Consider the following 26,160-nt stretch of genomic DNA (forward strand, 5'->3'; position numbering starts at 1 on the left):
GCCATGTCTTGTTAGGTTTGCAGTTGTGCCATACTTTTTCCATTTTTGAATGATGGCTTGAACAGTGCTTCTTGAGATGTTCAGAGCTTGGGATTTTTTTTTATAACCTAACCCTGCTTTAAACTTCTCCAGAACTTTATCCCTGACCTGTCTGGTGAGTTCTTTGGTCTTCATGATGCTGTTTGTTCTTCAGTGTTCTCTAACAAACCACTGAGGCCTTCACAGAACAAGTGTATTTATGCTGAGAGTAAATTACACACAGTAGGACTCTATTAACTAATTAGATGACTTCTGAAGGCAATTGATTGCACTGGATTGTATTTAGAGGTATCAGAGGACAGGGGGCTGAATACTAATGCACACCACATTTTTCAGATTTTTATTTGTTTAAAATTTTGAAGACCATTTATCATTTTCGCTTCACTTCACAACTATGCGCTACTCTATGTTGGTCTATCACATAAAATCTCAATAAAAAACTTTTAAGTTTGTGGTTGTAAGGTAGAAAAATGTGAAAAAGTTCAAGGGGTATGAATACTTTTGCAAGGCACTGTATTGGCTATAGGAGCCTTTCACATGATGTCACTGTAACTGCGGATTTGTTTACGCGGCCATATTGTTGGGAAAGCTTTGTTTTTGATCACAACCAGCATAGTAGTGGCACAAGTGTACGTGAGTGATTGTAAGCCCGATTCCGTAAACATCTACAGATAAACTTGTAGAAGTTACATCTAAAAGAACAATGCCAGAGACCTGGAGTGCTTTTGGATGTAATAACAGACGTGGAGATCAGCCTGGTTTAACTTTTGACCACTTCCTGGTGAACCCAGAAAGACGAGAAAAATGGTGAGCTGCAGTTAAAGGCCAACTAAAACTAAAATGACAATTACCCTACCTGTTTTTCTTATTTTAAACAAACAAATTGTTGTTTTCAACCACATAAGAGACCATTTTCTGACCGTTTACGATAGTAAACGATTCTAGTTAGCCAATTACTTTCGCATATTTTACATGCGGGCGGCACGGTGGTGTAGTGGTTAGCGCTGTCGCCTCACAGCAAGAAGGTCCTGGGTTCGAGCCCCGGGGCCGGCGAGGGCCTTTCTGTGTGGAGTTTGCATGTTCTCCCCGTGTCCGCGTGGGTTTCCTCCGGGTGCTCCGGTTTCCCCCACAGTCCAAAGACATGCAGGTTAGGTTAACTGGTGACTCTAAATTGACCATAGGTGTGAATGTGAGTGTGAATGGTTGTCTGTGTCTATGTGTCAGCCCTGTGATGACCTGGCGACTTGTCCAGGGTGTACCCCGCCTTTCGCCCGTAGTCAGCTGGGATAGGCTCCAGCTTGCCTGCGACCCTGTAGAAGGATAAAGCGGCTAGAGATAATGAGATGAGATGAGATATTTTACATGCTATTGCTGCTCGGGTGATGATCGGAAATGTTTGTAAGCTCCCGACAGGTGACATCACTCACACTACACATGGCCATATTTGAGAGAAGAGAGAACAGTGAGGATCATTTGCATCTATATTTTTTAAGATTATTTGAGGTAATGGTTGGTTGCAGGTGTTGTATGGGAGTGTAGCATAGAATATCCCAGGTTAAAGTTAAGTTATTTAAGATTTTTTTCTCCTTTTACGTTCATTAATCCAGGGGTGCCACCACTTCCTACCACTATGCTCTCGACTCATTCACAAAAAAACTTGATCAAGACGTCACCAGGCTAGCCTACCATAATTACCGTGGTAGACAGTCTAAACCAGGGGTCACCAAACTTTTTTCTCTGGGGGCCACATTGTCATTCCTGACTGTGATGGGGGGCCGGGGTCGGGTCAGCTATATAACATAGAATTGTATGACCCAGACAAATATGACCACCAGCAGGCCTCATTGTGTAGTAGAGATTACTAGCCTGGCACAGCCATCCACACTACTATATCCCACACTCCTATATCCCCACTACTACATCCCCACTACTATATCCCCACTACTATATCCCCACTACTATATCAACACTTGATTCCTTGCATAAATATTTGTTTATCTTTACTAGTGGTTTGCAAAAGTAGTAATCAAGTCTTCACACTTTGTTTTAATTTGAAATACCACAGATATTCCATTTATTTATTTTCTAATAAAAATAACATCAAAGCTGTCAAGGTAAGAAACATCTGCCTAGTTGAGGTGATTGACACTGGCAAAGGTGAGTGGAAAATTATAAATTGTAGGTAGGCCTGTTGATATTATTAATAATATTAATAATAATTGTGTGCAGCACTTAATAAAGGTCAAATAAATAGGCCTATAAAATAAATACATTTAAAAAAACAGTGAAATTATAATAATATGAGCAATAGATCATAGCAGTTGTGATGTGTCCTGCACGTCATTGCTCTCATCCATGGCCAAAGCAAAAAACTCGAATTCTGACGCTTTCTCATTCAGCTGGTCATACACGTTGTCCCCCAAATCTTCGGTTCGCCTGGTCATAGTAGGTGCGGAGAGACTCACCGTGTTGAGTGCATCCTTCTTGTCGGGACACACCTCCTCGGCCACAGCAAGCATGCATACTTTAACAAAGTCCCCATCAGTAAACGGCTTTCCATGGGTAGCTAGTAGGTGAGCTACCTTATAGCTAGCTCGGACAGCAGCCTGGTTGATCTGGGTTTGGCGAAGGAATACATTCTGTTGTGCAGCCAGTCTGCATTTCATCCTCCGAATCCTGTCTTCTCTTGTTTGCCCTCGCAAACTAGCATACTCTTTGTGGCGGGTTTCGTAGTGACGACGCAGATTATATTCTTTGAAAACCGACACATTTTCTTTACATACAAGACAAACTGTACGGTTCTTACACTGAATGAAAAAATAATCACTGGTCCACTGTTCTTTAAAAACTCTGCACTCTGTCAACTTTTCACTTACCGCTAGCCATTTTGCTGTCCTGAACACTGACAGTTCTCTGCGCGTGCGCTGCCTGTCACTGCTTGATCGCGAGCATATGACGAAAATTCGGAAAATATGAATAGTTCATTTTATAACTAAATATCAATTTTAATTGATAAAATCAACAAAATACAAGATGCAGACATGTTATTATTTGCCAAAAAGCAATTTAAAAAAATAGGCCATGACCACTTTTGGGGATTGCCTCATAGGGCCGGTTCAAGTGGTGGGGGGCAGAGGGGCTGGGGGGCCGGTCAAAGGGGGTGGGTGGGGCGGAATCGGCCCACGGGCCGTAGTTTGATGACCCCTGGTCTAAACACTGTTTACCCTCTTTCTGCGTTGCCACAGGGATTGAACTATCTACCATGGTAATTACAGTAGGCTAGCCTGGTGACGTCTTGAAGTTTTTTATGAATGCATCGAGAGCGTAGTGGTAGGAAGTGGTGGCACCCCTGGGTTAACGAATGTAAAAGAAAAAAAAACAACAAACTTTAACCTGGCTGGGATATTCTATGCTACACTCCCACACAACACCTGGAACCAACCATTACCTCAAATAATCTTAAAAAATACAGGCGCAAATGATCCTCACTGTTCTCTCTTCTCTCAAATATGGCCATGTACTGTATGTGATGTCACACTTTACGCAAACCATTCGGAAAGCAGCTTTGGTGTTTCCGGCAATATTTCTACCTTTTTCCGTACAAGTGAGATATAACACAGTTTCATCCCCGTTTTACAGGTAGAGAGTTTGGGTTTGTCCGTAAGTCAGGGTTGCATCTCATTAATACACTATTTCAGATGTATAGTGAAAAAAATTGACATTGCCATCTTAGTGGACCTTTAAACAGGAAGACTGGATGCCAGCAAATCATTCTTGTGTGTGTGGAGAACGGTTTTTATCAGGTTAGTGTGAAAGCTCTGTGCACCTGTTATTTCTCCAAACACTTTTTCTAGCTCAAGGCCATTCAGTTATAAAAATCCCATAGATCTAAATCTAGCCTCGGTGTACTCGAGTTAACATTCACCAAGTCTGTACGTTGGCGTAACATGGACAGAACTTTGGTCTAGATAGTAAAGCTTTTAACAGGTTGCATGGTCTGGGATTCAGTACAGTCTACTGGTACACACAAGCGTGCCATACTTAGTTCTACTGCACTGCAAAAAACATGCCAAATGTATACGTGGATGCCGGCTTTGGGCATCCATGGGCTTACTAGCAGCCTGTTTATGTACTGATAATGTAGACGAGGCTAAACACCATAAAATCTGCTAGATCTAGGCCCTAGCTTGTTTGTTACTATTAGAAGTCTGAGTTTATCTTTGTCATAATAAGGTCTTTTTCTTTATTGGGAATTTTCCATAACATTCCGGCACGAAACCTGCCTCGAAATATTAGTAGACATCTGTACTTTTGTAAGCCTTTAGCATCTCCAGTGTATGTACAGTAGAAGTCCCAAATACTAAATAGTTCAGGATGTTGTAGTGTTCCAAATCCAGTAGCTGGTTTGCCGTACACTTCAAGTGGAATAAATACATTTGTGAGTAAATTATATGGATCTGTGATGATGCCTGCATGTTTCAGCTTTTGGATGTAATGTGAGCTGCTGGTATAATCTCAATTTTTAATCGTTTTAGAGAGATTGTCCTGACTGTAGTCCCCTCGATTTTCATTACTAACTGTCGCGGCAGTGTTTCATTGTTTGCCTGGCAAAATGGAGGACGTTGCATGATTTAAAAAAAAAAAAACAAAAACTGTGGAGTCGGTGAAAAGCCCCTATAGCAGCAGTCATGCTAAAATGTTGTGCACTTGCATTCACTTTGCTTACTACTGACAGTTATTGATCCAGGCAGGGATGAGTGAGTGAGCGAGCGAGCGAGCAAGAGAGAGAGAGTGCAATCCCAGGAGAATGTGATTGATCAAAATTTCTACACAGCATGGGCGAACTTTGGTGCCACACACAGACACATCATTAGCTGTTTCCATGGTGACATGTAAACACCAGTGACCTATGTTGTTGTATGATGACTGACTTCATCTTTAGGATAATTATGAAGTGTAATTGTTAAGTTGTGCTGTTCTCTTTGGTCATTGAGTTCAGCATCAGCCTGGAGCATTATGATGAAAACTCTCTCATTCGGAGGAAAAAACAAGTAATGCAGGTACTCTCCTAATTTCTGAAAGGTCTTTAAATCCTTTGCACTCAGACAGCTGCTATAAAACACAGTGCTTTTCATTCAGTGAGGTGGGTTTTTTGGGGGGGGGGGTTGTCTATTTTATTTCCTCCTGAAAGGCAGCAATTAATCTGATTATTAGGTATACCACTCCTGTCGCTCGCTACACTAATAGCCAGTATGACAAGCAAGGTCTCTGCATTATTAATAATTCCATTTCGAGAGCTGGGCGAGATGCAGCCCAGCCTGAACCAGGGCCATTGATCAGCAAACACAGAGAGCAGAACACAATGCCTACAGGGCAGGGACAACTGGACAAGAAATGAGACACTCAGTCACACACGTTTTTACACAATACATGGATGAAATATCTCATCTCATCTCATTATCCTGTTCTACAGGGTCGCAGGCAAGCTGGAGCCTGTCCCAGGTGACTACGGGCGAAAGGCGGGGTACACCCTGGACAAGTCGCCAGGTCATCACAGGGCTGACGCATAGACACAGACAACCATTCACACTCACATTCACACCTACGGTCAATTTAGAGTCACCAGTTAACCTAACCTGCATGTCTTTGGACTGTGGGGGAAACCGGAGCACCCGGAGGAAACCCACACGGACACGGGGAGAACATGCAAACTCCACACAGAAAGGCCCTCGCCAGCCACGGGGCTCGAACCCGGACCTTCTTGCTGTGAGGCGACAGCGCTAACCACTACACCACCGTGCCGCCCTGGATGAAATATATTATGAGATTTTAAAAAACAAAACAAAAAAAAAACCCTCATGGTTGAATGCTTGAATAAAGAAACAATGGTTCATGATTTTGACAGAAATGAAGTACATTGCAGTGCAGACGGAACAGTCTGAGATCGGTTCGTGTGCCTATTAAAAAGTTCTGTTTGTTTATTAGAGCGCTGACTTGCATCTAATAGCCTTTTGCACTATCAGTATATCAAACGATGATTAACAGATGATGTATTGCACAGCTCTAGTCCAAATACGCTCAGTCTATGAAAAGTGACGAGGAAGGAAGGAAGGCATGCAAGTTTGAGACCGAAAAGAAGTAGAAGCGATCTTTAAGGCAATGAGGCACATCTAAGCTGCTCTGCTCTGGGATCTATTAAAAGCAAATGAGCGAACGGGGTCACATGACTCCTGTTAAAAATCATTTACACTCGTGATTTATACCCCAACTTATGTTCCTTATGGCAAAACAATGGCATTTGTGACACCTACGAGGAAAACCTATACAGTCGGGAATCTATCCGTTAGCCTTTGACTTAAACCCATAAAACATCGTCTCCTCTACAGAGTCCCTGGGGTTTAAGACATACATCACTTCCTGCGCTGTCACAAAGCCAAACAAAGTTGTCCTGCCAAATGTTTGCTGTCCTCACTAAGTCTCAAACAAGCTCATCATTCAAAGACAAACAGAGCCTTGTTCACTTTAGACTGAGATTAGTTTTCTGGGTATTTGTGCTGACCCTTTCTTTGCCCTGATTTGTGTGGCTGGTGACCAACAGTACCTGCTTTACACAAGGAGCTGTAAACTAGATTCAACTGCCTAGCAATTTACAGAGGCTAAATATGAGATATATGATATATGAGATACGATATGATATGATATGATATATATGATATGGATGTCATGCTAAACTGCACCCCGTATGCTTTTCTAAGAGTATTGTGGGTATACAGTATGTTGGACTTTATAATGCTTCCATTGTTACACAAAGTAGACGTGTTGCATTTTTGTGTGTTTTGCTAATGTTTGCTAGCACTGTTGCAAACCTACATCCTTTGATGTATGCAGTGTTTCAGGGGGGATATTTTTTAGTTTTTTTCGGCCATATCACACAACATTTCTAATTTTACACCCACTTTCATACCAGGCAGTTTTTCACTTGACTCATATACTGCTTATTTAAGCAGCTCCAGCAGAGGCGCTACAAATGCTCAGTGTCAGAAACTCTTGCTGTAGTGTAGCAATACTGTAGGATTGTGAAATGGGAATGTTAGTTGAATTGAATACAAGACGCATAACATCAGTGATATTAGATGAGAAGAACAAAGTCAAATACTAATCAAATATATCATGCACTGAGAGGCTGCGGTTGAAATTATGGATTCTCTTTGGTGACTGGTATAGTACTGTTTTGTGAGGGGCGCAGCCCCAAAGGAAATTGTACTATGCCAGTCACCAAAGAGAATCCATAATTACCGGTGTCTCTCAGTGCATGGTATATTTGATTTATTTCCCTCGTCAAAAAATTCCAAACTAACCCTGTGTCCAAAACCACTCACTCGTTCACTACTCCCTACTCACTATATAGGGAATTACTATATAGAGGACTATATAGTGAGCTCACTGGTAAGATGAAAAAACACTTCCGGACACTACTCCGTCGCGCTGTTATTTACAGTGCGTCGTTACTGTTGCACAATTAAAACGTGCCAGATCAGCCGGCTGGTGGGTTTTCAAAATAATAACTACATGCATGTATTTTTGTGATAAATACATATTATACTGAGTGTATTTCCCACATTTAATCAATACGAAGTACTTTGTGTCTGCTGCATCTTTCAGTTCTTTGAAATCAAGGCTGAATACTTTCTTCTTTGCCGCTGCCTTTTATTAAATCAAATTTGAGGTTTTTGATTTGATTTCTTTCAGCGCGACCGCAGTGCATGATAATGGGATATATTGCTTGGTTAGTAACCATCGGTTGTACACTACTTTTCACGATGCATTGTGGGATACTTTGAGTGCACTATATAGTATGTAATAATTCTCACTATACATTCAGACAGCACTACAAAATGGCGTCCTCATTATATAGTCCACTGTATAGTGAGTAGGGAGTGATTTTGGACACGGTAAGTGTTATCTTTGGTCTGTGAGATTGAATCTCAGCATAAACTCATTGGAGGCAGGTGATTTGTTGTTTACGTCGGAGCGACCTTCGACCTGCGCATGTGCAATGTACCATGCTACCATTTTTGTTTGTTTGTTTATTTGCCATGCTATCGCCTGCCTCACCAGGCATGATCATGATACATAGATCTACACACAGAAATACTCGCTGAGCCACAGCTGTGACTTGAGTCGGTTACTCAACCGTTACTTTTGGGATATAAAAAAGAGACCAAGCAGTACATAAAAACAATTACTGACTCTTAAAACCAGAGAGCCATTAAAACTATTGATTTGTGTGGTTATTTTAATGCGTTCAGTGGAAAATCCCGACTGAAATGTTAATGTTTTTATTTCGATTGTACGAATGGCTTCTATTTTTGTCTCTTTATCATTAAAAAAAAAAGACTCGAGTCAGCCATATAGCTTGAAATTGTGATGTCAGTCCGTCATACAGTGGTGCTTGAAAGTTTGTGAACCCTTTAGAATTTTCTATATTTCTGCATAAATATGACCTAAAACATCATCAGATTTTCACACAAGTCCTAAAAGTAGATAAAGAGAACCCAGTTAAACAAATGAGACAAAAATATTATACTTGGTCATTTATTTATTGAGGAAAATGATCCAATATTACATATCTGTGAGTGGCAAAAGTATGTGAACCTCTCGGATTAGCAGTTAATTTGAAGGTGAAATTAGAGTCAGGTGTTTTCAATCGATGGGATGACAATCAGGTGTGAGTGGGCACCCTGTTTTATTTAAAGAACAGGGATCTATCAAAGTCTGATCTTCACAACACATGTTTGTGGAAGTGTATCATGGCACGAACAAAGGAGATTTCTGAGGACCTCAGAAAAAGCGTTGTTGATGCTCATCAGACTGGAAAAGGTTACAAAACCATCTCTAAAGGGTTTGGACTCCACCAATCCACAGTCAGACAGATTGTGTACAGATGGAGGAAATTCAAGACCATTGTTACCCTCCCCAGGAGTGGCCGACCAACAAAGATCACTCCAAGAGCAAGGCGTGTAATAGTTGGCGAGGTCACAAAGGACCCCAGGGTCACTTCTAAGCAACTGAAGGCCTCTCTAAAATTGGCTAATGTTAATATTCGTGAGTCCACCATCAGCAGAACACTGAATAACAATGGTGTGCATGGCAGGGTTGCAAGGAGAAAGCCACTGCTCTCCAAAAAGAACATTGCTGCTTACCTGCAGTTTGCTAAAGATCACATGGACAAGCCAGAAGGCTATAGATAGTTTTCATTGACGTCACGGCATTCCGGGGAACAGCCCCCAGCCGCCATCTTGGAGGGCAAACAAAACGGACCATCGCCACTACTGGCTACATTATCTCGGACGAATTTATGAAGTTATATAGTCAGTTTTCTAAAATAAAGCTCAATGTCGGCAAAATCAAGCAAACAGAAGTATATAGATACACATCTCACGGTATGCAGCCAAACTGGCCTTGATTGGGGGAATTGACCCCTACGAAGTGGACAAAGATGCATTTTCAAGTGACTATGTAGAGCTGCCAAAGCCTGAAACTGCCAAAGCCTGCTCCAAAGCCTGAAACTGACTTCATCAAACTTTAAAGGCTGTCTGATATATACAACTTTATATATTCACAGCGCACCTTTTGGCGGATGCCGCCTAAATCGCGCAGATCCGATTTTTTTTTTTAGGGGGAGCGTTGGAGTGTCTGATTATAATTTCAAAGTAAATTCTGTATTAAAATTATTAAATAAGCAAATCTGTTACAGTCCATGAAACAGGAAGTATAAGGATGAGAAAACAGTTTAAATCGGGAAGCTGCGCACATTTGCGCAGTCCTGCACACTGCTCAGGACTACAGAATAGACCTAAAATGTTTTTCAAAAATGACTCTTGCGTGAGTGAAGTGACAAGTTTCAAATAGAAACGTGACAAACGAGCGATATTAAGTGTACATTACAATGTAAACGTACACTCAGCGGTTCCAGTTAGGCATTCTCCAGAGATTGTTCACATGATGTTTTGGTTTCCAAAAACAAACTTAAACACAATTGATTGTTTATTTAAACAACTTACCACTTATAAAATGATCGGAGCAGACTTTGCTGTGTTTGGAAGGCTGATAATCCTTGCAGTTGATTCTCGCAAGCCATAGATTTCTCCTTTGTATGCTGAGTTTCTTTGTTTGCTCGCCTTCGTGCTCCCGTACAGTGGGAATTCCATAAAAGCTCCGCTTGACTTCATCATCTGACCTATTACGACAGCCGTGAATACAACAAGTTTGCACCATTGCTAGCTTTAAATAAATGTAAATAATATATAAATGAATGTAACTCGCGCGCTACAATGCGTGCTCAGTGACCCGTACGGTAAGCTTGCCCTGCAAGATGGCCGCCACCAGGGAATCCCCGACTCTGTGACGTCATGTGAAAACTATCTATTGGAAAAATGTTTTGTGGACGGAAACCAAAATAGAACTTGTTGGTTTAAATGAGAAGCATTATGTTTGGAGAAAGGAAAACACTGCATTCCAGCATAAGAACCTTATCCCATCTGTGAAACATGATGGTGGTAGTATCATGGTTTGGGCCTGTTTTGCTGCATCTGGGCCAGGACGGCTTGCCATCATTGATGGAACAATGAATTCTGAATTAGATTAGATTAGATTAGATTAGATTAGATTAGATTAGATTAGATTAGATTAGATAAAACTTTATTGATCCCTTTGGGTGGGTTCCCTCAGGGAAATTAAGATTCCAGCAGCATCATTACAGATAAACAGAGAAAAGAAATAGAGAAAAACTTCTAGATAAATTAAAATAAATTAAGTATTTACATATACAAATATAAAAGAATAAGATATGGGGAAGAGAGGAAGGGGGGAGGGGGGAAGTGGGGTTAGGGTAAATGTATGTGTGTGGGGGGGGGCAGGAAAGATATTGCACTTTATATTGCACATACCAGCGAATTCTAAAGGAAAATGTCAGGACATCTGTCCATGAACTGAATCTCAAGAGAAGGTGGGTCATGCAGCAAGACAACGACCCTAAGCACACAAGTCGTTCTACCAAATAATGGTTAAAGAAGAATAAAGTTAATGTTTTGGAATGGCCAAGTCAAAGTCCTGACCTTAATCCAATCGAAATGTTGTGGAAGGACCTGAAGTGAGCAGTTCATGTGAGGAAACCACCAACATCCCAGAGTTGAAGCTGTTCTGTACGGAGGAACGGGCTAAAATTCCTCCAAGCCGGTGTGCAGGACTGATCAACAGTTACCGCAAACGTTTAGTTGCAGTTATTGCTGCACAAGGGGGTCACACCAGATACTGAAAGCAAAGGTTCACATACTTTTTGCTGCTCACAGATATGTAATATTAGACCATTTTCCTCAATAAATAAATGACCAAGTATAATATTTTTGTCTCATTTGTTTAACTGGGTTCTCTTTATCTACTTTTAGGACTTGTGTGAAAATCTGATGATGTTTTAGGTCATTTATGTAGAAATATAGAAAATTCTAAAGGGTTCACAAACTTTCAAGCGCCACTGTATATCCAGGATATACCATAAATGACTCACACCATATCTTTATCTTTTTTTTTTTTTTGGGACATCACGAGATACATTCCTTAATCAGTGGTGGAACTTTTTTACTATGTCACGTGAGCTGTCCTTGGCTAATCCCTGCACGGGAATTTTTTTTGATGAGGGATATAAATATCAAAAGCTTAATAACAAAACTGTTCAGGTGAAGCAATGCCATTATATCATGAGCACTTGGTTCCACAAAAATCCTACATAATCCACTTTAAGACATTTAACAACAACAAGAACAAAAAATCTGATTTGGATGCCAAAAATGAAAGCTTTTTATCTTTGAAAGCCCTGCTAGTTCATCCGTCCATCCATTATCTGTAGCCGCTTTATCCTGTGCAGGGTTGCAGGCAAGCTGGAGCCTATCCCAGCTGACTACGGGCGAAAGGCGGGGTACACCCTGGACAAGTCGCCAGGTTATTGCAGGGCTGACACAGAGACACAGACAACCATTCACACTCACATTCACACCTACGGTCAATTTAGAGCCACCAGTTAACCTAACCTGCATGCCTTTTGACTGTGGGGGAAACCGGAGCACCCGGAGGAAACCCACACACACACGGGGAGAACATGCAAACTCCACACAGAAAGGCCCTTGTTGGCCACTGGGCTTGAACCCAGGACCTTCTTGCTGTGAGGCGACAGTGCTAACCACTACACCACCATGCCACGCCACCCCCTCCGCTAGTTCATTTATTTATATTAGCCACCCTTGCATGACACACAGCTTTAAGCCCCTTTCACATACGAAGCCTGTTATTGTATGATGTAACAACAACAACGCGGGATAGATGACGGATTTTCATTCCCACTCAGTCTTCCATAAGAGTAAAGTAACAGGATGCTACGGTAACCAGCTCTCCGTGAGACCGGATATGACGTATAATTCATTTCAGTTTCCAGCCATATCTGCTGATGTTTGTTTGTTTCTTTCCTTGTTTTGAATTAGCTGCTGGCTGCTTTACAGGTCTGACTCAGTAGTTCTGTCGCAGTATCATCATTTATGTCACCGCCAACGTCATCATGACCGGTCGCAACTCGTCAATCCAACGGTTCCAATTCCCACTGGAGCCGTGGCAGAAGATTACTGTAAATGTCACGAGGTCACCAGGAGATAGATTAACGTTTCGACTTTGCTGTTTGGCTCCCATTCCTACACGACACCTTTACAGCATAATGGTGATAGATAAATGTTTTTCAGTGCGAGTGTGAATGGGGTATTTCAGAACAGGCACGCTAGCACGATCATACTCACGATTCACATTCTTTCACTGTCTATCTTAACACACATGCACAAGGAAGTCTAACAGGACATATACAGACGCACAAACTCGCATGACTTGAGACAACTTCAGAGGAGAGTGTGTGTAATTGAGCTTAAGTAGGTTAGTGCTGACAGCACGCTCGATGGTTACACCCTTTTCCTGTGACATACTCTTCACTCTGTTGACACACATTTGCAGAAAACACATCCTTAGTGACTATAATACTGTTTTAGTTTGCTTCATCTCATGATGTGGCACTGATCACGCCTCCAGCCCGGAGAGCGAGTAACGCCCAGTACTGTAAACAAGTTTGAGCTATAGCCTGCCAGAGATGTATCGCAAGGGTGGATTACACACATCTGCGTCATTATTAACGAAACATTAAGCTTGTGTTGTACAGTAAGTGGTTATTTATTGGTAGTTTGAAGCTCACAGCTGATGAATGTCAGCTGAAGCATCTGCACTTGAGATTATGGGCTGTGTTGCCCAAATATACAGTGTCTTCCATCTTTCCTCTTGTATCGCTCCACAGTCTGCACATTCTACACTGGGTGAAATGCCCCAGGCCTCTACTCAGACTTTTGAGGCATGACTGTTCGACTTTCATAACTCCATATCTCCCTCTGTGAGCAGCCGGGGGTTGTGGACGAGAGGAGACTGCGAGGATTCATTCTCCCCCTTAGCTTAAAACAAATACTCAATTTAAACCAAAGGCTACACTTTACTGTAACTAAATATGGTCATGGCGGTACAGGATCTCAGATTGAGTGGGTGGGTTTGGGGGAGGGGGGTGCAGAAGCCTAAACCAGATGCTGCTAGTCACGAGCGGTTAGTGCGGCTAACGGCGGTCAGAATGTGCTATGCTTGCACAAAGGTCTTTCCGAGAAATTCAGCCAACGGCCCCCAGCCTCAGCAGAGAGAGAGCGAGAGAGAGAGAGAGGCTGCCAAAGACAGACGACTCGATTTAAAAACCTCCTGGCTGCTTAATGAGTTGGGTTTAAGTCTCTGCAGAAGAATTCTGCGAGCAGTTTGACTCTGACTTGAGGGTGTCTGCTTCCCTGCTGAGAATTTAAAATTTTGGGTTGCTTCATAGCTGGAGTTCTGCAATCTGGCTGTTCAGTGCAAAACTATATATAGAAAGTGCTTATCGTTTAGTCGTGTTTTAATAATAGGGATAATAATAAACTTTGTTTGGATAGTGCTTAGCATGCACTCTGCAGTGGATCGGGATAAAAAGCACATCAGCGTCTAGCAGAGAGCGAGAGAGAAACCGGGGAGAGATGGGGAGGGCAAAGACAAAGAGAAAAATGGATATATTAAATAAGGTTAATGAGTTTAGAAAGTATAGAGGTGGGAGTTTTACTCTCTACCAAAAACATCTGGTAGCGTTTAAAGCTCTGCAGTGTGTGCTTTTGTGGTGTTGGAGTTTTTGGAATGAAAGAGTCTAAAGGGTTTCTCAAAGAGCACATTTGCGTGACTGGGATCTTCCTTTATCATGGGTCAATGACCAGTCGCTGTCTCCAGCCAGTACTTTTCTGCCTCAGATATGCGGTTATTAACCTAACAAATGTTCAACCCACTTCAAACCCAAGTATGTGTTGATGTCTTTCTTTCTCCCCCCCCTCCCCCCTCTGTGATTTATATAGGGTCCTGGCTAACCACCATTGAAGCTCCTCCCTGTCTTTGGGGTTGTTGCACCTCATCCCTTGCCCCCGCTACCCCATCTCTGAATCATCATCTCCATCTTCAGTGCAGACGTTCCTTTGCTGAGATCATAGAGAGACAAACACCTCATCTCTCGGCTGGATTTTGCTGCCACCCAGGCATCGACAGTGAGTACAGAACACTGTCTTTTCCTCATTACGATTCAGATTCACTGACCCATAATCACAGACACAGCAGCTTAGATTTCCTGCAGTTCCTCCCAAGGCAGACAAAATCAATTTCTGACAGCTCCTGGGTTTGCACAAAGCTGGTGACATCAGCACGCACGCAGGTGTGGATTTCGGACCTGTCAGAGCTGTTGCTCTTCACGTGGTCTAATCAAGTGTCATGACAAAGCTTATGAAGTTTGACATCTGTAAAGCAGCAGACATGGAAACAGTTTCAAAATGTCCGCCTGGGATAACATGGATGTTTTGGATCCACACCGCTGAGTGGAGTTAAGAGCACAGAATTAGAATTATGTCCTTTATGCACCAGAGTCACATGTGGTCACATCTGACATTAAAACCAGTATAAACAATCTTCATCAATCTTATTTCTTAGTTTCTGTACAATCAAACCTGTCTGGGTGGAACCCCTGAGACTTTTTAAGCACACAATTTTTACAACCTGAAAAATGCTTGACTTGCAGGTAAATAATCAAAATCAAAAGCGTCAGTATGTGTAACAAGCTATAGAAAGTAAAGGAATAAAAGTAATAATAATAAAAATAGCAGTTAATATTGGGCGGCACGGTGGTGTAGTGGTTAGCACTGTCGCCTCACAGCAAGAAGGTTCTGGGTTCGAGCCCCGTGGCCGGCGAGGGCCTTTCTGTGTGGAGTTTGCATGTTCTCCCCGTGCCTGCTTGGGTTTCCTCCAGGTGCTCCGGTTTCCCCCACAGTCCAAAGACATGCAGGTTAGGCTAATTGGTGGCTCGAAATTGACCGTGAGTGTGAATGGTTGTTTTTCTCTATGTGTCAGCCCTGTGATGACCTGGTGACTTGTCCAGGGTGTACCCCGCCTCTCACTCATAGTCAGCTGGGATAGGCTCCAGCTTGCCCGTGACCCTGCACAGGATAAGCGGCTACAGATAATGGATGGGCATTTAATATTGATAATGACAGTTGCTCTAACAGGAACCACAAACTAATAGGCACTGGGGTTTAGTGTTAATTAAGCAATCACTCAAGCAAGCATGCTGTTGTGTTGAATATCAGAATGGCTGTGTTTCGGCTGTAGGCATGAGGCTACAGTTCTCTAAACAAGTAATTAATAATGAGTGACATTTCAGACACAATATGGACAAATAATTTGTTTATTTATTTTGGTTCCATCAATGAAAATGGTTCCCAAGAAAAGCCACAGCTGTTGCCATGCAATGCACAAACTGACCTGAGAGCCTGAGTACTTGTAGTAATGGTTTCGATGTAACGAACGTCTGCTAGAATTGTACATTTATGTAGCAAACACAGACAAGACGAGTGATACAAACCGTGAAATGTTCTACGCTCAGAAAGCTTCCTGTATAATCAGCTTAGTGGACCAGAACTAGTTTTTGTATCATGCTTTTTATAATTGTGAATCAGAGGTGCATTGTTGATCATCTCTTTCGTCCTTCAGCTGAGTAAGAGGCACATTTGAGTACAAGAGGCACCATCCCGAGCTTCCTGGATGCAGTATTTTGTATAATCGAGATATTTTTGGAAGTTATTTTATTTCATTTCAACATCAAAACAGGCCAAGTGCAATTTTATTCATTTTAGTAGTCTTCTTTCAGTGTTTGGTTAATTTATTCATTTTCAGAGTTTGGTTGATGTGAAGTAAAGATATATAATTCAAGTTGTAAAATGAATAAAAGCCTAGCTATAAATACAGTTCACCTAAATACAGGTAACATTTGGAAAACAGTTTAGGATTCTTTAACAGCTTTATTTGTAGCAAAAAACTATAGCCATACCTGTCAACTTTGAGATTTGAAAAAAAAAAAGGGATATTTCCCAGATTTTTAACTCAAAATAAGGGAAAATTTCGGAAAGTCATACCCTTCACCAAAAGTGGGTGTGTAGTTGAATGGGGGGCAATTTTCTATCTAGTATTTGTGATTTCCTGTACTCTGGTGCATGTTGGTGATAGCCAAGACCCAAACTCAATATGCTTATGGTTTATAGAGTGCATTTGTGAATAAACTATACATTTATTTTTATTTGCTTTCAGTGGTACCAGTTATTTCCCAAATTAAGGGCTAAAATACGTATCTTATGTTAAAATAAGAAAAGGTCATTATATAACCAGTCAATAAATTAAATTCCATTGCAATTTATTATGGTTTTAGCATAGTCATGGCCTCGGAACGAACGATAGATAGATAGATAGATAGATAGATAGATAGATAGATAGATAGATAGATAGATAGATAGATAGATAGATAAAGAGTAATATAAGATATTAAACCAAGAGTGATTTAAAATGGGTAAGTTTCAGATAGAAAATAAAATGGACAATGATTGATTGGATAAAACTGTTAATACACCAATTAGTTTACACTAGGCTATTTATGAGGTCTTAGCCAGGACATACTTAATGTAAACATATGTAGCTTACCTTTGATTATTTGGGAGGCTTTCGTTTTCCCTATGGAAAATTTCTTTGCGATGGAAGAGTCTGGGAACATTCCAGCCACGCACTTGTTGAAATCATCAAAGAAAGAGAGGCTAATGTTTTTCTTAGCTATTAGCATCGCCATCTTCACCTCAGACCTAATCAGTGTTGCCAGATACTGCTGACGTTTTCCAGCCCAAAATATGTTCAAAACCCGCCAAAATGCACTTGAAACCGCCCAACTTGGGCGGGAAACCGCCCAATCTGGCAACACTGGACCTAATCACTTGTTCAGCCTCACCTCCGGATGTAGTTCTGTAATTACTGATGCCTGAGAGGGCGGGGGTGTGAATTCATGGCCCGACTTCCTGCTGTAAACTCCTGTCAGAGGCGTGTCATGAATTCTGGACCTACCGACTTTTTTATATTGTGAAAATACGGGACTTTTATATAATGTGAAAATACGGGATATTTTCGGGAAAATAAAAAAACGGGAAGACAGCGGGAAATAAGTCAAAATAAGGGATTTCCCGGGAAAAACGGGAGGGTTGACAGGTATGACTATAGCACGTCTAACATCATCTAAAAGCTTCATGTTTTATCCCACTTTCAGTATTTGTCCTTCTGCAGGTCTTAGATGACCTAATGATTTCTCTCCATTACTTGACTTACTGTGGAAACAGCTGTATAGTTTGTGAATTAAATATGTAATGTGTGTAAATATTATATAAGCGGTACACCGATCAGCCATAACATGATGACCACTGACAGGTGAAGTGAATAACATTGATTATCTCGTTACAATGGCACGTCACGAGGTTAGTCAGCAAGAGAACAGTCAGTTCTTGAAGTTGATGTGTTGGAATCAGGAAAAATGGGCAAGTGTACAGATCTGAGTGACTTTGACAAGGGCCAAATTGTGATGGCTAGATGACTGGGTCTGAGCATCTCCAAAATGGCACACCTTGTGGGGTGTTCCCGATATGCAGTGGTTGGTACCTACCAAAAGTGGTCCAAGGAAGGACAACCGGTGAACCAGCGACAAGGTCTTGAGGAGCCAAGGCTAGCCCATATGGTCCAATCCCACAGAAGAGCACAAACTGCTGACAGTTTTAATGCTGACACCTTTCTGTTTTTAGCCAGCATTAACTTTTTTCAGCAGTTTGTGCTATAGTAGCTCTTCTGTGGGATTGGACCATATGAACAAGCCTTCGTGCTCCATGCGAATCAATGAGCCTTCGACCCCCATGACCTTGTCGCTGGTTCACCGGTTGTCCTTACTTGGACCACTTTTGGTACGTACCAACCACTGCATACCAGGAACACCCCACAAGATGTGCCATTTTGGAGATGCTCAGACCCAGTAATCTTGCCATCACAATTTGGCCCTTGTCAAATTCGCTCAGATCCATACACTTGCCCATTTTTCTTGCTTCCAACACATCAACTTCAAGAACTGACTGTTCTCTTGCTGCCGAATATATCCCACCCCTTGACACGTGCCATTATAATGAGATAATCAATGTAATTCACTTTACCTGTTAGTGGTTTTAATGTTATGACTGATTGGTGTACACTGTATAAGGTAAAACTGTGGTATGTAATATGCATATGATGTGTGCGTATTAAAATAAGGGACTGAAGGGCAGGAATTGTGTTCATGCAGCTGAAGCGGATGAGACATGTATTCATTCATGCATTATTCCCTGCACTCAAATCAGGGTTTCTTTTTGTATACGTTTGATGAATAGGGGCCATTAAATACAATACACAATAATTATGTTGTGGTCTGGAGATAAATCATGTCTTAAATCATAATTTTGAGAATTACACAGTTCTGTCTGACTATTTACAGGCTTAAAGATATTCAGCCTTTTTTGCCAGAAGTTTTGACTCTGTATAATTAAGGCATTTGCAGCCATATAATAACCTTTGCTTTTGCAAATAATGTTTAAATTACTTCTACATCATGTCTATATTCATGGTTCTATAAACCTGGCGTTCTCAAACAGCAGCCAGGAACCAGAGCCATTATTTAAATGCGTGCAAGATTTTCACTATGCCCTGGAGCCATAAAGCTTTTTAATCCAGGATGTTATATTGACATAACTTTTTTTTTAAGTATTATTAAAGTTGCCATAACAGGATAAGCGGCTACAGATAATGGATGGATGGAATAAAGTTGCCATTAGAGTTAAGTAATTGCTTTAAGACATTATTTATAGGCCTGTTTATTTTTGAGTTTCTGATGTTTGGATGAAACCCATTTAATTCAGTTGGCCAGGCAAACAGGCTAATAACTATACAAAATATAAGAATAATAGCTTTGATAATGCTTCATGGACCCAGGAACCCACAATAGAGAGCCATGGCTATTAGGAATAGACTTCACATCTCATCTCATCTCATCATCTCTAGCCGCTTTATCCTGTCCTACAGGGTCGCAGGCAAGCTGGAGCCTATCCCAGCTGACTACGGGCGAAAGGCGGGGTACACCCTGGACAAGTCGCCAGGTCATCACAGGGCTGACACATAGACACAGACAACCATTCACACTCACATTCACACCTACGGTCAATTTAGAGTCACCAGTTAACCTAACCTGCATGTCTTTGGACTGTGGGGGAAACCGGAGCACCCGGAGGAAACCCACGCGGACACGGGGAGAACATGCAAACTCCGCACAGAAAGGCCCTCGCCGGCCACGGGGCTCGAACCCGGACCTTCTTGCTGTGAGGCGACAGCGCGAACCACTACACCACCGTGCCGCCCAGGAATAGACTTGTAAAGTAAATTTGTTTGTCATTTAGAATTTCAATGTCACAATTTAACAAATCAAATGCATTGTACATTTGTATGTTGTTCAAGGGTTGTAATTATATACTTTTAGTGTGTCTGATAGAGTTGACACAAATCAAGTTTTTAAGGTAAACGTGAATTTGTTAAAAAGGTTTTTTAGCCTCCAGCCTGCACCTTTACATGGTTAAATAGCACAGATCTTTATCTACATGAATATATAACTCTAATCAATATAGTATAAATTTTCAAAAAAAGTTTTTCATAAAGTGTTTTGTCCCGACTCTCAAGAATCAGTAACATATGTTCATACATGACGTGCCATTGTTCCAGCTCAGACTGTTCTTCCTGTTCTTGATCCTGTGTATTTTTGATGGAGTCAGTTATTATCTTGTGCTGTCTGCACTCCCTGCCTTTCCTTCTTCTGCTGCCTAAGTGCCATTTCATTGCAGAAAGACCAGCATTTGGGCCTTACATTAAGCCAATTTCTGTTATTTCCCTACTCAGCCCTTCTTGTCCTCTAAACCCCTTTTTGATTTAAGGGCCATTAGTGGCCACAGAGAGCGAGGGAAAATGCGATGCTTTCCAGCGCGTCTACATCGCATGTCGGTGTGCTCTGCAATGATGCACTGAAATCATTTGGAGCGGAATATGAAAGCGAAATAAGGAGGAACGTGAAAAGTCAGAAAGTGAAATAGAAGAAGAGTGCATGATCAGAGTGTATGTACAAGTGTGAAGAGCCAGCAAGCAGCCTGCATACGGGCTCCCACTCCTTAAACTATTATGTTGTCCTCGGTTTCTGTACACATATGTAGACACGGGTGTGAGAGGTTGGAAATCTCAAACCTGGTTCAGATTCTTCAAGGTGTAGCCAAGGATTTTAGTAAACGTATGCTCAAGCTGGCTAACTCAAAATCTTGAAAGAAAGTGTTCCCTACAATACAACATCTTCAAAATGCCTAGGATAAAATGTCTGAATGCTAATGTAGGAGGGGAGTCTGTTATTCACAGGTGAGTAAAGATGTCACCTGATTTGGTTTATCTCATATTAACATTCTGTGATGCATCACTGAGTGGAACTTTTCCTTTGAACAGATATGTTTTGAGCTTACAGCATAGGAAAAGAATGCTACTCAACAAACTCCATCCATCCATTATCTGTAGCCGCTTATCCTGTGCAGGGTCGTGGGCAAGCTGGAGCCTATCCCAGCTGACTATGGGCGAGAGGCGGGGTACACCCTGGACAAGTCGCCAGGTTATCGCAGGGCTGACACATAGAGACAAACAACCATTCACACTCACATTCTCACCTACGGTCAATTTCGAGCCACCAATTAGCCTAGCCTGCATGTCTTTGGACTGTGGGGGAAATCCATGCAGACATGGGGAGAACATGCAAACTCCACACAGAAAGGCCCTTGCCGGCTACTGGGCTCAAACCCAGAACCCTCTTGCTGTGAGGCAACAGTGCTAACCACTACACCACCATGCTGCCCTACTCAACAAACTGGGGGGAAAAATATATCACTGACTGCACCTTTGCGCGGCACGGTGGTGTAGTGGTTAGCACTGTCACCTCACAGCAAGAGGGTTCTGGGTTCAAGCCCATTAGCCGACAGGGGCCTTACTGTGTGGAGTTTGCATGTTCTCCCTGTGTCTGCGTGGGTTTCCTCCGGGTGCTCCGGTTTCCCCCACAGTCCAAAGACATGCAGGTTAGGTTAACTGGTGACTCTAAATTGACCGTAGGTGTGAATGTGAGTGTGAATGGTTGTTTGTCTCTGTGTCAGCCCTGCGATAACCTGGTGACTTGTCCAGGGTGTACCTTGCCTCTTACCCATAGTCAGCTGGGATAGGCTCCAGCTTGCCTGTGACCCTGTAGAACAGGATAAGCGGCGATGGATGGATGGATGGATGGACGCACCTTTATGCCATTACTTGTAACAAGTACATGTGCTCATTTAGCTGATATTTTTCCAGTAATCATCACTGGATATCAAGTGTTTGGATTATAGATACACAAATTACAAAATTTTATTTATTCACTCACCTGACACCTATAGCATCAGTGAAACGTTTGGACACACCTCCCTAATTCAATGGGTTTTTTAAAAAAAAATTTAAATTAAAAGACACTTCATGTCTTAACGTAATGATGAATGTCATTCTCTTTAGTAGTTAATATGGATTACTACAGTTATGGAATAGGGCTATTTACTGCATTTTTATTATTTACTGTTTGATCTCAAATGCATTAAGAACAGGGCTTTGAACCGGTTCAAGGAACGAAAACGAAAACCGGCAACTTTTTCTATTTCACATGGAACAGAAACAAAACCAGAAACTTTATTATTTTTTATGTTCCAGAACAGGAACGCTTATTAAAAATAATGGTAACCAGTTAATACCGGTTTTTATTTCGTTCCTCAAAGTTTCCGTAGCCTACAAATAAAGTCATTCTTCTCCTGCGCAAGTTTCTATGACCCACTGGGGTTCACTTCCTGTGTGACGTTCGCTGACTGAATGTAGAGAGTGGGAGGGTGGACTACTATCACGTCTCCACATCTTAAATAAGAGGTAAATATTGCAGTCTATCGTTATTCAAAAACGTCAATTTCAAACACGATATCAATATATTTGTCCACGTTAATGAGAGGCTCGCGAACATTAAATGACGTTAACCTCTGTTAGCCTATCAATGCATAGGGCCTGACTAGCCTTTGGTAACACACTAAACGAATTATCTTTCATTTTTGGCACTTTTTCTGTTTGTGTAGATGGGAAGACATACTGAGAATCCAAATCGCCAACATTTGAAATAATAATTGTTTTGAATTATTTCTTGTCTTATTTAATGAAGGTTGTAATAGAATTAGCCTACATTTGGCTTAAGCTGGATGAGACAGAGACATGATTTTATAGCCATTTGTTAAACAGCTGACAGGGAACGTAATTAACCGTTCCGGGAACGAAATTTTTTTGTTCTAACCGGTTCAGGAACGTCTATTTAATGGTGGGACCCAAAACCGGAAACGTTAAAATTCCGTTTCTGTTCGGAACGAACCAATAGGAAAAAAAATTCTGGTTCAAAGCCCTGATTAAGAAGGCAGGAAATTACACTAATTAACTTTTGATGAGGCACCTGTTAATTGAAAAGCATTCCAGGTGACTACCTCATGAAGCTGGTTAAGATAATGCTAATAGTGTGCAAAGCGTCAAGATAAACGGTGGCTACTTTGAAGAATCTAAAATATGAAATTTTTTTTAAAACCCTTTTTTTCTTTGCTACATAATTCTATGTATCTTCCATGTGTTATTTGATAGTTTTGATGTCTTCAGTATTGTTCTACAATGTAGAAAACAGTCAAAATACAGAAAAATCTATGAATGAGTAGGGGTGTCCAGACTTTTGACTGGTTCTGTATTATTGAGCGTGCCTTGGTGCATCTACTGAGCACTTGTTGGTGTGCCTGTGAGCTGTGAACTGTACAGTCCTTCAGTAGAATAGCGTACTCTCTAGGGACTGAGCAGAGAAGGCTGCTGGTGGAAAAGAGAATATCGCGCGCGCACACACATACACACTCACTCTCTCTCTCTCTCTGTGTGCATTTGAAATCCTGATGCACAAAATTGCACAGACCCACAGCTATAGTCAGATCCTTTTCTGTTACAGTGACTGTAAATTGCTAAACGTTGAGGTCTTGCAGCTTATCATACAGAACATTTACACACAAAGCACAGTAGATACTCCAGTAACCTTGACTTTGTCTGTCTGGTACAGTCATTTTCACTCTCAGAGGGAGAATCGAGAAGTTTGTGTGTTTAATCTCTGAGAGAGCCACAGGGCTTCTGGAACTAAAAAAAAAAACAACACCAGTCCTGCTGCTCACTGAGCAACACCATGAACCAGGAGCAAATTGTTCTCGCCTCAGTGCCAGGCTGAACATTGGAGCTACCCTGTAGGAAGAATCCTTAAAGCTAGACGGCCTTTCGATTTCATAAAATTGATGGAATTTAGTTCCCTCTGAAATTTGGTCATTGTGATATGTTTATTTCTGTAATATCTCAAAAACACCAGGCCATTCTGTGGTGGAGAAGTTATTTAATTTGAAGGGATTCCCGAGCATATAATATGCATGAAATCACTCACTTCGCGCAGTCAAACAGACAGAGGAAGTCCGTGTGTGCATGTGCAAGTTTACCTTCTTCTTTTGGGTTTTACAGCAGCTGGCATCCAGTGTTGCATTACTGTCATCTACAGGTTTACCTTTGACCGTGCACTGACAGTTCCATCATTCTGTCGCTAAACGAACAGCTGATCACACCGAGGTGCTCGCTGACCGCAGATATTTTAGTTTGGTCCTGCGTTTCCTTTCCTTTGCAACATAACGTCTTTTCTCACTTTTCATTACTGTAGTCGGTCTTTCACATTTCATTCGCACACTCACATCCTCCATTTTTCTCTCCTGTTTCAAATTTGTATCCCACAATGCCTTGCGTGAATGGGGAAAGCCCGCCACGTGATGCATGATGTAGTATCTTGAATTGGGTCATGGTGAAGCAGGCAAAAATAGCAGAGAATTTAGGGACACGTGGACCTCAATTCATTAATTCTTCTATTTAAAAAAAAACATAATAAAATTGAAAGTCTATGATTCAAATTCAGTAGCTTTCAGTCCACTAAACAAAAATAATTGGGTGTCAGGGGAAAATTCTTTTTATGAACTAAATTTGAAAAATCTGAAAGGCTGTCTACCTGAAATATTGTCTCACACAATCCATGGACTGTAATCGTCATATTGACACACGTGCAGTGATCATTAATTAATTCATGTCTGGACAGGGTAACTAATTCTTACCCTGCGTTTATATCAGTAGCTCAAATCCCTTCACTTGATAATGGCCATTCTTATCTTGAGTTTCTCTGGCGAACTCCATAGCCTAGCTACAGAAGGTTTCCAAAGCCATCCATTTGACCAAAAATGTCTTGCCACTGAAAACGAGGTGTCCTTGCCTATTTCGACCACAAATGGATTTCTGCTAAAAATAAAAATCCCTTCCGCGGATTTGTGGCAAACCCACAATTGCTTCAAGGATATTGTGGTTTTATTTTGTGTGCAGTTGGTAAAGTGCTTCATTCTTCAGCATTCTGGGTTAAGGTGACGAGTCACTTGATGCTTGTAATATTAATGCTTTTAGACAGGTTTAAGACAGCATGAAGGCAAAATGTCTTACTAAGCCCAGTCCTAATGGAATACAGAAGATTTTTTACGAGATTAAAAATAGAATGCTAAAAGCAAATCAGGCCATGTGTGCGTGTGTCTAGGTGATAATTGTGGACTTTAGCCGGTATCTATCCTCTGTAAGAAGCCGAGAGCATTTTCCCACGGCCCATTGATATTCCAAGCGGGTAGCGCATTAAGTGCGGTATTGATCCGTAGATGTGAAGCATCCTCCGGGATTTACCCAAAGCTGCTCTGGGGTCCATTCTGTCAGTACATCTTATCTCTTCAAGCCCTCTTCCAGGCATTCAAAATGACACGAGGAGACAGGTGTGGGTGCATGAGAGCGTGTGGGTTGTCTTATTTGTGAATCAGTGTAAATCATTTTACTTTTCACTTTTGATATTTTCCCCACAGTTCTGGGTTAATGCTCGAAAAAGGCAAGATTTAATGTTTAAGAGTTGTGCGCAAACCTTCAGCTATTAATTTTGCTGAAAACTAGCTAAATCTGCATCTCCTAAAGCTTGGGATTATTGCACAAGTCAGAACCTTCGTACTCCTTTTACCCAAAATGCCTGTCCCAGGCTTAAAGATAAAAGAACATGAACGAGACACTTTTCCTGAGATACCAACACGTCTCACTGCAAGCCAAACGAGGTGGCTCGCCTTATTCTGAAATGTTTGGCGTATTAAAATGTGCCCCACAGGTGAGATGTTCAGTAAGGTGCAAAGTTCTGAGTCCACAACCAAAATACTGTTTGGTCTCCTCAATGATCAAAAGTAAAACAAAACAAAAAATGTTGCTCCATTCATATTTATTCTTAAATACATTATTTAAAACTGATGAAGCCGAAGGAAATCTGAATATCCAGTCCACATATCAAGTGCTTTCTGAATTGATGTGATGCGATATCAGTCAGATAATCACACATGAATGCTTCCAGCACTCTGCAGT

General features: G+C 41.5%; 1 protein-coding gene across 11 annotated transcripts in view; it reads left to right on the top strand.

Moving 5' to 3' along the window:
- Nucleotides 1-26,160, top strand: part of sema6e (sema domain, transmembrane domain (TM), and cytoplasmic domain, (semaphorin) 6E) — a 247,251-nt gene that overhangs the window by 82,866 nt on the left and 138,225 nt on the right. For all 11 annotated transcript variants that reach the window (XM_060921961.1, XM_060921962.1, XM_060921963.1 and 8 more), the window contains one exon: nt 14,535-14,720. The gene's annotated coding sequence lies outside the window, so the exon portion shown is untranslated. The remainder of the gene's footprint in view (nt 1-14,534; nt 14,721-26,160) is intronic.

The sequence above is a fragment of the Neoarius graeffei genome, chromosome 5 (assembly GCF_027579695.1).
Source record: "Neoarius graeffei isolate fNeoGra1 chromosome 5, fNeoGra1.pri, whole genome shotgun sequence".
In the NCBI taxonomy this organism is placed as follows: Eukaryota; Metazoa; Chordata; class Actinopteri; order Siluriformes; family Ariidae; genus Neoarius; species Neoarius graeffei.